Source organism: Coenobita brevimanus, chromosome 81, assembly GCF_032717465.1.
Source record: "Coenobita brevimanus isolate Jiangsu-jjx chromosome 81, ASM3271746v2, whole genome shotgun sequence".
NCBI classification, from domain to species: domain Eukaryota; kingdom Metazoa; phylum Arthropoda; class Malacostraca; order Decapoda; family Coenobitidae; genus Coenobita; species Coenobita brevimanus.
The window spans coordinates 9,401,251-9,416,474 of NC_137034.1; the positions used below are offsets into that span (position 1 = coordinate 9,401,251).

Below are 15,224 nucleotides of genomic sequence, written 5' to 3' on the forward strand. Positions count from 1 at the left end.
GAGAACAGTAAATATTTAACTTACAAATACTGAACAGCACTGTGGAAAAAACGAACAAATAAAAAAGGCAATATTCTGACGCCTATCAGGTAAACTGGTTATAAGACTTTATTTCTTGCTTTAACGTTATTTAATAGTACTTTAAGTTGCACATAAACTTACCAGAACAGTACAGTACTGTAAATATTTAACTTACAAATACTGTGCTACTGTACTCGGGAATGTCTCACTCACTGAATAATTTCCCGCCTAGATCGTCACGTAATCAAAACAAACCGCGCGCTGTGGTGACGTTCGAGGATTTGATCTTTCAAAGGCCTCTCCTGCGTTAATTTGTAGTTTTCATAATGGTTTTTTAATCTTACGTTGTCTTATATGTATCCCAGCCCTTACCGTGTATAATTGCGAGCGCGTTCCGTGAGATCGTGTTCCGTGCGAGTTACCTGTATATATATATATATATATATATATAGTAATCCCTCCAATATCCGACATAATAGAGCCATAGGCAGGTCCGGATAGTGGTCCTGTCCGGATATTGGGCCCCAGCTTATATGGACTTATACTTATGGACCCTAACTCAGAGAAACACCTATACAACTCCCTCTGGACATGCATAGCACCTATTTAAGACCCAAATCACACCAATAAGGCACATAAAAGACTGAAATAAATGCAAAAGAACCATAAAATCAGGGTTTTGAGGTAGGTTCATACAATATTCAACATTCTGGGTACTTACAAGTGCCTGGCTCCTGGACTGGTACTTATGGATCCTAACCTAGCCTAATTCAGAAAAACACCTTCCTACTGCACATGCATAGCTCCTAACACCCTATTCACACCAATAAAGGACATTAAAGAGTGAAATGAGGTGTTTGAGGTAAGTATAGTATGGAAAAAAGTACAGTATGAAACATTCTGCCTACTTACAGCAAGTCCATGGCCATCTCGATGAATAACCGCCTCCTCTCGGACTCTGACAGTAAGAAGGATTTCCTGAAGCACTTGCAGTACACTGTTCATGAAGTCTTGCACTGAACTTAGTCAATCGCACTCAGAAGTCCGTTCTCTTCACAGTGCGCACTCTTGTCTAACTTATGCTCCATTGTAACTTACTAAGTGTTGCACTCTGCACTTTAACTTTTCCCACTCTTCTAACCATTTTCTAAAGCAAAAACAAACAAGTCTATTTACATTAAATGTTGTTTCAAAATTGTATTCTCACTCACAACTGTAAATCCTTAACACAACACACTGTTTTTTTCACTGCACAACACTGTAAATTCCCGTATGGTCTAGTGGAGAAGTTCTTGCTGTTTAATCACTGTCAGAGTCCGAGAGTATCACTGGCAGGTGACCCAGGGGTGCATCGCTGGGTTGTGGTGATGGCGTACCCACTGCAGACAACTCTGAAGACAGACGCAAACTCACGTCGAGCGGTGACTCCACCGTGGCTGATGTGCTGGGCTGTGGCTCGGAGCATGAGGGCCTGTCTTGGGGAGGCAACAGAGTGCAGCCAGGGCTGGGCACAGCAGGGGTCATGGGCCTGAAAAAACTGTCAATCGTTGATTGACGCAAGGACCGACGATTCTGATGATTGATGATGCGCTGCCTGAAAGCACGCACTTCCTCCACAAGTCCCAAGGGCCCCATCTCCCTGTCGCAGTCTGGGTGTTCCAGGTAGTTGAGAACGAACTCTAAGTGTTCCTGGAGTGCGCTCAGCTTGGGGATGGCTGGAGTAGTGTCATGCTGAGAGGAGTCCGCATCATCGTCGATGTCCTCGTCGCAATCTTCAAGCTGGGTACTGACACCTGCTACTGAAGATGCGATCTCGATATCAGACAATGTCTGATACCCAGGATCGCCCTCGTCGCCATCCAACCACTCACACACATCATCCACATCAACATCGTCGCCATGCATACGTAGCCGTGCATGGAAGTCATCCAAGTCAAAACCTAGAAAATCGTACTCCACATCCGTTCCGAGAAGCAGACGAGATCAACCATTTTCTAGAGTCTTGACAGGGACTTCCTTCCATGCACTGGTCCAGTTGTAGATTGCAGACTTGATGTTGTAGCGGCGAAGGTTTTCCAAAGTCCGCTGGCCTCACGTGTCCCGTCCCTCCCTGCGCTCGTCCTCGTCCTCGAGAATAACCATCACTTCATCCAGGAACTTCGAGCGGTATAGGCGTTTTGTTGCCACGATCACTCCTTGGTCCATTGGTTGGATGAAAGCAGTCGTATTAGGTGGCAGAAACATGCACCTAATCCGGCCATTCTCAGCCATCAAGTCCTTGTTGCACGGGTGGGCAGGTGCATTGTCGAGGAGAAGGAGGGCCTTTACCTGGTCGCGCGGGATTCCCAGTGTCTTCGTCTGGTAATTGATGACCTCCTTGACGAAGTGGCGGTGGAACCAGCCTTTGAAGATCTGGGCTGTAAACCATGCCTTCAAAGAATGGTACCAGACGACAGGAAGGACATCCATCACCCCACGAAGACACCGAGGCTGCTTTGCACGGCCAACAATAATGGGCTTAAGCCGGTGCATGCCGTTAGCATTGGCACAACACAAAGCAGATATCCGTTGCTTGGAGAGCTTGCGGCCAGGTACACGCTTCTCCGTCTCCTCGGCTAGAGTGTTCGTTGGCAAAAAGTGATAGAATAAACCAGTTTCGTCAGCACTGTAGACTTGACCGAGAGTGAGGCCCTCCCTGTCGATCAAGCCCTTCACCTTGTGCCAAAACTCGTCAACTCCATCCTCGTTAGCGTTCAAAGCTTCGCCATGAGCTTTACGGTTGGTAAGGCCATGCTGTAACTTGAATGCAAAGAGCCAACGCTCGGATGCCTTGAAGTCTAGGGCGTCGTGAAGCCTTGCGAACTTCTCAGCAGCAGCCTTCAGCTCCGTTCCACGTACCATCACACCAGCAGCACGTTGCTGTCGATACCAAATCAACGTGGAGCAGTCGACTTCAGCAAACTTGGGAGTAAACATCACCTTCCTCTCCATGTTGCGTTTGCTTCTCGACGAGAAGTCAGCCGTGTACTGCATGAGTTCGTCTCGGGATCTCTTGATATCGAGCAAAGTAGATCGGGCCAGGTTGGACTCGCGGAGGATGCTGGAAGAAGACCACCCCGCATCTACTTTCTGAAATATCTCCCGCTTCTTCTCCAGAGTCAACACCACTCTCTTCCTCTTCTCAGGTGGCGGGGCCATCATCACACACACTAATAGGAGGCCTGAGAGCAGCAGGAGTGCCTGCAGCAGGTAAGGAACCACCACAAAATCGAGCACGTGGGCAGCCATGACGACGAGCATGCACTCGCGACGAGAGACAGGCGGAAAGTGGGGAGGATGCAGTGGCGCTCTATTGGATGTCGGAGGAATGACGCGCCACAACAAAGCTGTCCCGCGCTGTGCACGCCAAGTTCAAATTACAGGCAGGAAAAATTCTTTTTTTTTTTTTACGGTTTTCGGACCATTTTGGGAATATTGGATCCCGGGACGATTATGTCTGGTTAGTGGGGATGTTCAGATTACTGGGCGTTCGGATATCAGAGGGATTACTGTATATATATATATATATATATACATATATAAAATATTGTGGTAGGTGGGGGCACTCATCATCCATTCACTTGATGTAGTGCTGCTGTCAGGTGTCTGCCCTTTCCTCTCCTCCATCCTTCTTTCCTTCCATCCTCTTCTGTCTTTCTTTCCTTAATTCTTTCCTTGTCCTTCTGCCTACGGGTGACTTTACACTCCCTCATGTGTCTTTCTTTCCCTCATTCTTTCCTCTTCCTTCTCCATATGGGTGACTCTACACTGAGTGACAAGCCAAATAGTTTCCTGTACACCAGGAAACCATTTACTATGCTGGGTGGTAACCATATAACCAAATTTTGCCGCCTGGTGGTTTAGTGGGTAATTATTGTGCTCCAATCGGATTGAGCCGGTGAAGGTTTATATCCAAGGGGTGGTTGTGGTTGATTGCTCATGTAATGCCACTCTGGGATGAGTGAGGCTGGTCACTCTCATCTTAAATGTTGGGACCAACTGCCTAGCCCTGGGCTCCTTCGCTCCTCATGGGGCAATGTAGGATTGGATGATGGATGGATGGATATATAAAATAAATGGAGGGATACTGCCCTCCCGTCACCTACCAGGACTAGGTGGCTCAATTGGCAGACAGGTGGCCTGCAGTCCTACCGGACCCAGGTTCAAATCCACGCTGGGGCAGGGGACAGTTTAAGGATTTGAATTTCATGAAATCAGACTTTACTGATCTACCAGAAGATCCGCCAACATGTCGTAAAAATACCCCTGCTAATACCAATACACCAGTCCTGTATGAGACAGCCCTAGCATGTATTCAATATGGACAGTGGGTGTTAGCACCAAAGTGGTGACATGTAGAAAGGTGTATGGTATGTATGAGGACTACTGGGCCTTGAGAGCAGGCTGCGAAGCCTATGCCCAGAGTTGGACACATAAAAAAATAAATAAATAAATAAAAAATAATAAGGTCTAACCCAGGGGAACTATTCCCCTTCTTCCATTATGGTCAGATTTAGTTTGAATGTTAAATAAGAACTGTCTAGAAGAATGAGAATGACCAGTTAGTTTGAAGATTTGTACCCAAGCTAAAGCGAAAGGAAAGATGGCATGAATATGCCATTATTTACAAGCATGAGTATTTTCATATGCAACAATGAAAATCAATTATAGTGGGAAAGCCGTAACATAAATGGTAATCAAGTTGAATTTTTACAAGAAAATTACAAAGAAGATGCTGAAATTGAGATAAAAGCCCTATCTCTATCTATCTGCTGCCAGAAGCCTTAATCCCATACGGGGTGGCCACAAACAAATCGCCTCCATATCGTCGTGTCCCCCGCCATTTCACTGCCCTGCTCGCAGCTCACACCTCCCTCTCCCATATTTTTTTTTTTTTTTAATGCTAGGAAGAAGGAACCAAAGCCCATGAGCCCGTAATAACTGTTCCCTCCAAGAGAAAAACAAAATACATTTTTTCATTCATTCATTGCCAGACGCCATGTATCCCAGACGGGGTGGCCAAGGGCTTAGAGTTAATTGTTTTTACAGGGAAGGGCACTAATCCTCCACCAACCCCACTTAACACGTAGGGATGCCAACAGCATCTGGTGTTCCCAGGCGGTCACCCATCCAAGTACTAACCAGACCCAACGTTGCTTAACTTCGCTGATCGGACGGGAAGCGGTGTACTCAACGTGGTATGGCCGTTGGCCAACAAAATACATCAGAGAGCCAAATTCAAGATCCGATCATTTCAAGATGCCTGGACACACTGCATTTGAAAGACTGGAGATCATAGCCAGCAGGAAATACAGACAGAGGGAGACAGTTCCAGAGTTGACCTGGTGAATAAATGAGGGACTGGGAGTAACGGTTAACTCTTGCATTAGAGTTGGACAGAAAAGGGATGAGAGTTTGCTGCTAGATGGGTGCAACGTACCCGTCGTAGAGGTGGAGGAATGCAAGCAGACAGTTCAGAGGAGCTGTGACCATTCAAGTAGCGATAGAAAAGAAATAAAGATGCAACAGTGCAGTGAAGAGACAGTAAGAGGAGGAGAGTTAATGAAATGAAAAGTGTTTGACTCCACCCTACTGAGAAGAACTGTATGTGTGGAGCCTCCCCACACATGAGAGCTGTATTCTACACAAGGGCGGATAAAACCCATGTATAGAGTCAACAACTGTGCAGGGGTAAAGAAGGAACGGAGTCGGCTTAGCACACCAAATCTCTTAGAAGCAGATTTTACAAGAGATGTAATATGGTCTTTCCAAGATAAGTCCCTCGTGAAGGAAACTCCAAGCATATTCAAGGATGATGCAGGATTAAGATGAATATTATTACACATTAGTGGGTACACCTGTGGAAGATTTTGTCGGATTCCTAGGTGTAAGAACTGAGTCTTTGATGCATTAAAAATAACAAGATTATTTTTACCCCAGTCAGAGATATCAGCCAAGTCAGACATTAGGTGTGCCATAGCCTCATCCCTTGTTTGTTGAAGTAACTGCTGAGATGGACGTTGTGGGAACCAAATAGAAAAGTGAAGGGTGGAATCATGAGCATACGAGTGGATAGGGTTAGATATACAGCTTAGAAGGTCATTGATGAATAAAAGGAAGAGAGTGGGTGATAGGACAGAGCCCTGAAGAAATCCACTGTTGATATATCTAGGAGAAGAACGATGGTCATCGACAACAGCGGCTATAGAACGACCAGAAAGGAAGCTATAGATGAAGGCACAGTTAGAAGGATAGAAACCATAAAAAGGCAGTTTGGAAATTAAAGATTTATGCCAGACTCGAGTGAAAGCCTTTGAGATGTCAAGTGCAATGGCAAAATTTTCGCTGAAATCCCGAAAGGAGGATGACCAGGAGTCTGAAGTAGTTGAGAAGATCGCCAGTGGAGTGTCCCTGACAAAATTCATACTGATGATCAGAAAGAAGGTTGTGATAGGAAAGATGCTTTAAAATTTTTATATTAAGAACTGACTCGAAAACTTTTGAGATACAGAATGTTAAACGAATTGGACGATAGTTAGAGGATTTGGAATGGTCATCCTTCTTTGGGACTGGCTGAATGAGAGCAAACTTCCAGCAAGGAGGAAAGGTACAAGCTGATGGACAAAGGCAAAAGAGTTTACCTGGGCAGGGTGTAGGCACAGAAGCACAGTTCTTGGGGACAACAGGAGGGACTCCATCAGGCCCATTTGCCTTGTTAGTATTGAGGACTGACATGGCACAAAATACAACAGCTGAAGAAATTTTAATATCAGCCATGAGGAAGTCAGAGGGGGGAAGTGATGGAGGAACAGCACCAGAATCATCTAAGGTGGACTTGGAGGAGAAAGTCTGAGCGAAGAGATCTGCTTTATCAGTAGAAGTAGCTACAGAACCATCAGAGTAGAAATGAGGAGGGAAGGATGAGGTAAAGTTGTTAGAAAGGTTTTTGGCAAGGTGCCAGAAGGAGCGGGAAGAATTCGAGTGGGAGAGTTGAGAGCATTTAGTACGGATGAAATTTTTTTTATCAGAGCGAAGAACAGACTTAGCATGATTCCGGGCAGAAACATAAAAAAGATGTGAATCAGGTGTGGGTTGGCTCTGGTACCTTTTATAGGCCCTCTCCTTGTTGCAGACAACATTAGAACAATCGTGATTAAACCAAGGCTTTCTCGCATTAGTAAAAGAATATGAGAAAGGAATGTATCCTTTCATGCCCAAGAGAATAACCTCCGTAATGCGCAAGGCACACTCAGATGGCCCCCAGCTGTGGAAGCAATAATCATTCCAGGGAAAATGAAAGAAGTACTGCCTGAGGGCCTCCCAATCTGCAGCTCCAAAGTGCCACAGACGATGTTTCTTTGGAGGGTTCACAGGCCTTACCTGAGCGATAGGACAGGTTAAGGTAATAAGATTGTGATCGGATGAACCCAACGGAGTGAAAAGATTAACAGTGTAAGCAGAAGGATTAGTTGTAAGGAAGAGGTCAAGTATGTTGGAGCTCTCTCCAAGGCGGTCAGAGATACGGGTAGGGTGCTGTACAAGCTGCTCTAGGTCATTAAGGATAGAAAAGATGTAGGCTTGTTCACCAGGTGGATCGGTGAAAGGAGAGGAGAGCCAAAGGTGGTGGTGAACATTGAAATCTTCTAGAATGGAGATTTCAGAGAAAGGAGAAATGGATAGAATGTGTTCCATCGACGAAGTAAAATAGTCAAAGATTTTTTGATAGTCAGTAGAATTAGGGGATAAGTAAACAGAACAGATATACTTAGTCAGAGAATGACAAGAAAGCTGAAGCCAGAGTGTAGAGAATTCAGAAGAACTGAGTTCAGGAACACGAGAGCAAGATAAATCATTGCGTATATAAACACAACAGCCACCTTTGGCTTTGGAATGAGTATAGAGAAAGTAGGAGAATACAGAAAAGGGTTTGCTGTCAGTTGCCTCAGACAGCTGAGTCTCAGTTAAAAAAAGAAGGTGAGCTTTAGTGGAGGAGAGAAAGTTAGAGGAAAGGCCGCGAAAAATGCAGAAATGAAGAAGTGAGTCAGAAAGTGGTTCCAGGCAGCTCCGGTCGTCACCGGGAGAGGGGCAGAAGGTGGGGGCATTTATGGTCCCCCCCTGGGGACTCCGAGGCTAGGTGTTCTGGCGCCATGATTTATTTTTGAATTTTGGGAAAGGAAGTGTAGTGTGTACTGTGCATGTAGTTTGGTGTTGATAGTTAGAGAAGCTTGTACTGGAGAGCATGCTGGCCTATTCTCTGTGTTACTGAGACACTGAAAAAGTTCAGCAAAGGGGGATGGTCAGGAACTAGTCCTGAGGGCTGAAGAAACGGGAGCTCCAGCTCTCCCTGACATCAGCTTTCCATCCACCTTGGGAGTACTGCCCTGCTCGACTGGTGTTACAGTCTACTCCTCTCCGTTCCAGCCCTCCATCTCATCCTTGGCCTCCCCCTCCCTCTCCCCCCTCCACCTCATTCACATACACTCTCCTCATCAGTCTCTCACTCTCCATCCTCTCCACATGGCCAAACCACCTCAATTTGTTTCTCCTAACACCTTCTATCACATCCACATCCACACCACAACACTCCTTCACATCCTCATTTGTCAGTCCGTTTCTCCATGTGACTGCGAAGGCTCCTCACAAATAACTCATTTCCACTGTTCTCACTCTTGACTTCTGTCCCTCCAACAAGGTCAAAGCTTCACTTCCATATTTTAGAGTTGGTATCACAATACTGTCATGTAGTAACTTTTTCACTTCCCTGTTTCTTGTCACTGCTTTCAAGGAACCAGCAACCTTTCATCTTGTTGTACCTTTCAAGCACTTCACTCTCCAGACTTCCATCCATAGTCATCACACTACCCAAGCACTTAAACACACTCACAATTTCTATTTCCTCCGCATCCAACCTCACTGTTCATTCACTGACTTCACTTCTCTTGAGGACCGTAACTTTACTCTTCCCTACATTCACCTTTAGATTCCGTTTCTTACACACTCTCCCAAACCCATCCACCAAGCCTTGCAGTTCCCCTTCGTCTTCACTAACAGCACAGTATCACTTGCAAACAACAGTACAGGGAGTTTCCAAACGCTGCCCTCTCTCATTACGGCCACTCCATCATCCACTGCCATACCTTGTATCTCTTTTTAACTCCATCCATACACAGATTGAACAAACATGGAGACATGACACATCCCTGCTTCAATCAAATATTCAAGTAGAAAACTTCACTCAGTTCACTATCCACACACATTGAAGCCTTAGCACCATCATACATACTCTTAACAGCATTCAACATTCCGATCTACTCCATGTATTCTTGATACTTTCCACAATCCTTGTCTATTCACCATGTCATATATTTTCTCCAAATCCATGAAGGCTGCATACAACTTCTTTCCCTTCTCTAGAAACTTTTCCACTAAAGATCTAATAATGAATATCTGATCTACACAACCTCTTCCCTTCATAAAACCTCCCTGTTCTTCTCCAATTAATTCCTCTGTTTTATCCCTAACTTTGTCAATAAGTATCCTACCATATACTTTTCCTGTTACACTAAGATGACAAATGCCCCTGTGATTACCACACACTTCTTTTTCCCATTTGCCTTTGTACAAGGGAATAATTCTACCTGACTTCCAATCCTCCGGGAGTCTACCTTCCTCCTAAGCCAATCTGCACATCTTCCACATCCATTCTAGTACTATCTGTACCCCATGCTTCAACATTTCACCACACACTCCATCAATTCCTGGGGCTTTCCCCAAATTGAATTTCTTCATTGCTTCTAAAACTTCCACCCTACTGATTTCTTCCCCTTTTCTCACATCCCTCCATCTCCAAGCCATTCCCTAGCCACTTATACTTCCATTACTTTCATTCTCTATGCTCAACAATTCCTTAAAGTGTTCTCTCCATCTGCTCACTTTTTCTCCCTTCTCCACTAGTAATCTACCATTTTAATATTTCACTCCCTGACTAACTTCTATGCCACCTGTCTAACTCTCTTTACCTCTTTCCAAAACATTTCCTTACATTCTTTCCAATTTACACTCATATTCCTTCCAAATTCCTCATCCACTCTTTTCTTTCTCTTACTAATGTTTTCACCTCTCTCTTCCTCTCTACAAATAACTCTGTCTTCCATCACTTGACTTCTTCCACACCCGTTTCTCATCCACACACTATATGCTTTCTTCTTTTACGCCACAGCCTGTCTCATCTCTTCATTCCACTATGCTGCTCCCTGCACCCCCTTTTGTTTTCTCTTCACTGCCCACACCACCTCACATGCTGGACAGATTTCTTCCGTGAATATCTTGCACACACCTTCCACGTCCCCCATCTGCTCCAATCAATGTTTACCCAATCACTCCTCCACTTCCCTTTTATATTCTGCTTTTTCTCATCCTCTTGTAACATTTCCACCCTCCCTGCATATACTACTTCCTCCTGTCCTTCCATTCTTCTATTTCTCCATTTCACTTGGACCTTGATTCTCACCAGCACCAAGTGGTGGTCAGAAAGTCCACTTGAAATAAGGCAAACATTATAAAACACCGATGACTGAATATAATGTAGGAAATTCAGCGATTTATGATATCAAGGCCCAAGCATCCAAGCTCAATGAATTTCTCATTAAAAGAGAGACAAGTCCATTGAAAAAAGGAATACTCTTCATCATACGAGTGGTTTTGCTAAGAAAGATCTAAGGGAGCACCTATTTCTGGTCCTCTTAAACAAGAAAAAACGAGAAAGTTTCACAGCAAAATGAATATAGAAGTCGAGTGCGATTTCAGCACTGGATGGTTAAATCATTTCAAAGCCAAGCATGGAATTCGTAAACCAGACATCTCGGGAGACAGCAAATCAGCAAACAGCAAACCCCAGTTCGTTTTTCTTCCTAACGGACCGACTCTAACTTGCACCACACCATTTCATCATAGAACATATATGCACTGGCAGAGATGAAAAAAAAAAAAAATGTTAATAGGAATGAAGGTTTACTTTGATGGAATAAAAATAATATGCTTTCACTTCATACATACATAGTTTATTTTATTTTGTGCAAAACAGCTGATTGGCGGGTGCAGGGTGGAATGGTGGCAGTCAGGTGGGGACACAGGTGTCATGATAATTCTACAATGCAGTCTTAACATTAGTTCACCAATAAATGTTCAAAATTTTATTTCTTTATTTTTCCATTTTTATGAGTACAGTACAGTACATACAACGAATAATTCGGTAGTTAACAAAATGGACTTGTGCATTTTGCAGTACTGCTAGACGTTGCATGCACGTACGTTATGACCATGGTGTGTGTTTACGAGGCAATTTTTCATGTGGAATCGCTTAGTGTGGCCCCTGATGGGAGTGGTGAGTTTGTTTCGTTTCGTTCGTTTTGTTTTTAATGGCTCCAACATGCTTGCATGCGTCAGCCTTGGTCACTTAATGGTGGCTCTCCATGCTGCATGATCCATTGCAGCCTCCCTGTTCAGTCCCTTAACCCTGAGGTCACACTTAATGACCTCGTCCCATGTCTTCCTCGGTTTACCCTTCACAACCCCATCCCCAATATTAACACTTCTCACCTTCCTCAACCAATGGTCATCCCCCATCCTTTCCACATGTCCAAACCATCTAAATCTACCTCTCCTTATCACAACACCAATACACTTCAGTCCCATCCTACCTCTTAACTCTTCCATCGTAAACCCAGCCCCCCCAGACCTTGGACGCAGGGACGCACTACACATCCACCTAATCATTGTCATTTCTGTACGTCTGAGCCGGCGAATATCCTCCTCCTTTACTGCCCAGGTCTCACTACCATACAGTATTACACTCCTAACACATGTTGCATACAAAGACCCTTTAGCATGTAGGGAGAGCCCTCTCATGTAAGAAGAGGCAACAGCTCCCTGAACTTCTTCCAACCACTTCTCACCCTAGCCACAGAGCTAGCTCCAGCCCCACCGTCAGCACACAACATGTCTCCCTAATAACAAAACTCTTCCACACACTCAAGAGATTCACCAGCAAGTTCAATCCTTTCACGCCTGACAATCTCTACCTGCTCTCCCCGACATGCAGTACACATAAAATCAGCATTAGCTCGCAGTCTACCTCTGATACCATTACATCTCTTATGCACCCATTTATCACAAACACCGCACAAGATGGAATTACTTCCCACGCCCTTGTGGCAAACTGCACATGGCCACTCTCCCTCGTCTTTGACAGTACTGCCACCAACCCTAGATATCATCGCTTTTGTTTTATCTGCATTTACCCCTAAGCCCTTGTGGCCCATACCATCTCTCCACTTCCTAAACCTTTCCTCTGGTCCATTTCGTTCTCTGCAATCAACACCAAATCATCAGCATACAACGCCTCCCACGGGAGTCCGTTTCTAAAGTAACGTGAGAGGGTTTCAAGTACCATGATAAACAACATGGGACTCAAAACTGACCCCTGATTCACACCAACATTCAAGGAAAACTCATCACTCAAATCTCCATTCACTCTTACCTGGGTGTGAGCACCCACATACATAGCCATAACCACCCTAACCAGCCACTCCTCCAAGCCAAGCTTTCTCATTGCCCACTTCACCACCTCTCTAGGGACTCTGTCAAAGGCCTTTTCCAAATCAACAAAAACAAAATACAATTCCCTTCTCCTACCAATATATTTTTCCTGAAGCTGTCGAACAATGAATATGGCATCAGTGGTCCCCCTACCTGGCATAAACCCAAACTGCATCTCATCAATATTCACTCTTTCTCTAATCATACCTTCTAAAACTCTCTCCATTGCCTTCATTATCTGATCTAAAACCTTTATACCTCTATAATTTCCTCTTTCCAGGGCATCACCCTTCCCCTTATATGCATTTACAATTACAATCTTCAGCCAATCATCTGGGATAACACACTCATAAATAATCCTATTTATCAGATCAGTGACTAACCTCAACCCAATACCTCCGGAGACCTTCAACATTTCGGCAGTCAACCTAGACACACCTGCTGAATTCCCCACCTTCATCATGCCTATTGCCTCACCCACAGTAGCAGCATCAGTCAAAGGCCAAGGGCCAAACACTGGATCTGCTGGCTCTATCTTCCCTGTCCCAATCAAACTCCTCATTCAACAACTGCCTATAATGCTCTCTCCATGCATCTTTAATATCCTCACTGTTCACCACTACCCTACCTTCATCATTCTTCACACACTGCTCACCTATAATATCCCAATTATCCCTCTTCATCTGATTTGCCACCTTAAATATCATATATTTCCTGAATTGCATTTACTGCTGTGATAATTATTGCCTTTGTACAGATTTGATTTGAATATCAGAAGTACGGGAAAAATCTGTAACCGGGAAGGTAAAATCCCCAAGCCTTCCGGTTAACTGGGATAGTACTGTATATATATATAGTACATATATATATATATATATATATATATATATATACAGTATATATATACCAGTATATACAGTGGGCTCGCACAGTGCGCGTCACCGCAGTGCGCGATTCGCCTTGTGCACGAGTGACCAAAAATCATAACCAAAAATCCTTTAATGCAAGAGTTTACCGCACAGAACGCGAGGCAGAGGCAAGGAGTGGCTCAAAAATGCCATTTTCTACTAGTGTGCGACCACCCCTCACAAAGTGCGTCACGTGTCGTCATGTTGATGCGCCAGACAGAGTCAAGTTGAGGAGCCTAGCGTGGTGGAAGGCAGGACTGAGCTGTGTATGTCAAACATTAGCAAGATCTTGCTGCCATGGATAAGCTCAAGGAAGAGGTGAAGGAACAGGAAGTGAGCAACCTAAGAATGGAGGAACTTCTGGTTGGTATCGACAAACTCTTCCGTTTCTACACAGACAGGCACAGGGAAGAAATAAACAGGAGAAGACAGACGCTCATAACAAGCTACACACAGCGGGCTCAAGTTAGTGATATAGCGGAACCATCGACATCGTCTGCTCCTGTTCCTGTTGAGGATGAAGTGGATGCAATGTCAGAAGTGTCAGCATTGGACTTTGAAGGGTTTATGGCCGAAGTGCGTGACTTTGATGCTCCTGGGGAAGGTGATCAAGAGGAGTCTGTGGAGGGACGTGTTGGTGTGGTGGGGAGTGTGGCGCTGTAAGTGTTGCCGCGCCTCAGAACCCCTATTATTTAAGGTCATCAGGCCTGTTGTCTACTGTTGTTAAGGTGACTACCCATATTTTTGTTATTGTAGCTATAGCTTTAGTACAATGTCTGAAACATATGACCTTTATTATGTCTCTAAGGGCCAAAAAATGTCCAGGTATGAGGGGGTACCACCCATATGTAATTATTCCCATAAAATTATGTATTCCTAGTAGGCGAATTCCCAGTGTGCGAGCTCGTGCACCGCCCAATCTCTCGCGCACTGTGCGAGCCCACTGTATATATATATATATATATATACAGCCATCTCGCATAAAGTGCATGTATATGGGTGACACAGCCCATCGCACTTTATAAATTCGCACTTTGCAAAGTAGGATCGCATGTTAAAATGGCTTTATGGACGACACATCCTGAATTTTTGTATACTGATTCACCAATACCTACCCATAACTAAAATGCAAAGGGAAAACTTGTAATAGAAACATGCAAGAGTAATACTGTATATTTATTATGAAAATTCAAGACCTTATCAGCATTGTACAGAAGGCAGATAATGCAAATTGCTGTTGCGGTACCTGAGGCCGTACCACGGAAGCTGAATCAAAACACTCACAGCTGTTCTGCACGGGCCTCATCCAGTGCCTCACTATCACCACTACTGGAGGGGTTATCTGCTGCCTGTTGCTGCTCCAGGAATCCCTCAAAGTCCAGGTCAGACACTATAGACATTACATCATCATCCTGCTGCACAACAATGGCCTTGGGGAGGTGAGGGGACGCTGCGCAGATGCTGCCAACGTCACAGTGCGCAGTGACGTCAGACGCTCCCTCACCATGACGTCACGGCACTGGCACCTCCCTCACCATCACTCACACTCAAGCCACACCCCACCATACATACTCACCAGCCCCATCCTTATCCATCACGTGCTACAAATTATGCTCACGAGTTGCAAGAGAATACTGTATTTGCCTCAATTTTTCATGC

At 44.7% G+C, this 15,224-nt stretch overlaps 1 protein-coding gene and 1 non-coding gene across 2 annotated transcripts in view; both read right to left on the reverse strand.

Moving 5' to 3' along the window:
* LOC145409513 (uncharacterized) overlaps positions 1-15,224 on the reverse strand; it is a 90,172-nt gene that overhangs the window by 8,625 nt on the left and 66,323 nt on the right. The window lies entirely within an intron of this gene.
* On the reverse strand, positions 5,154-5,272 carry LOC145409560 (5S ribosomal RNA). The gene has a single exon (XR_013899128.1). It is a non-coding gene; the product is annotated as a 5S ribosomal RNA (ribosomal RNA).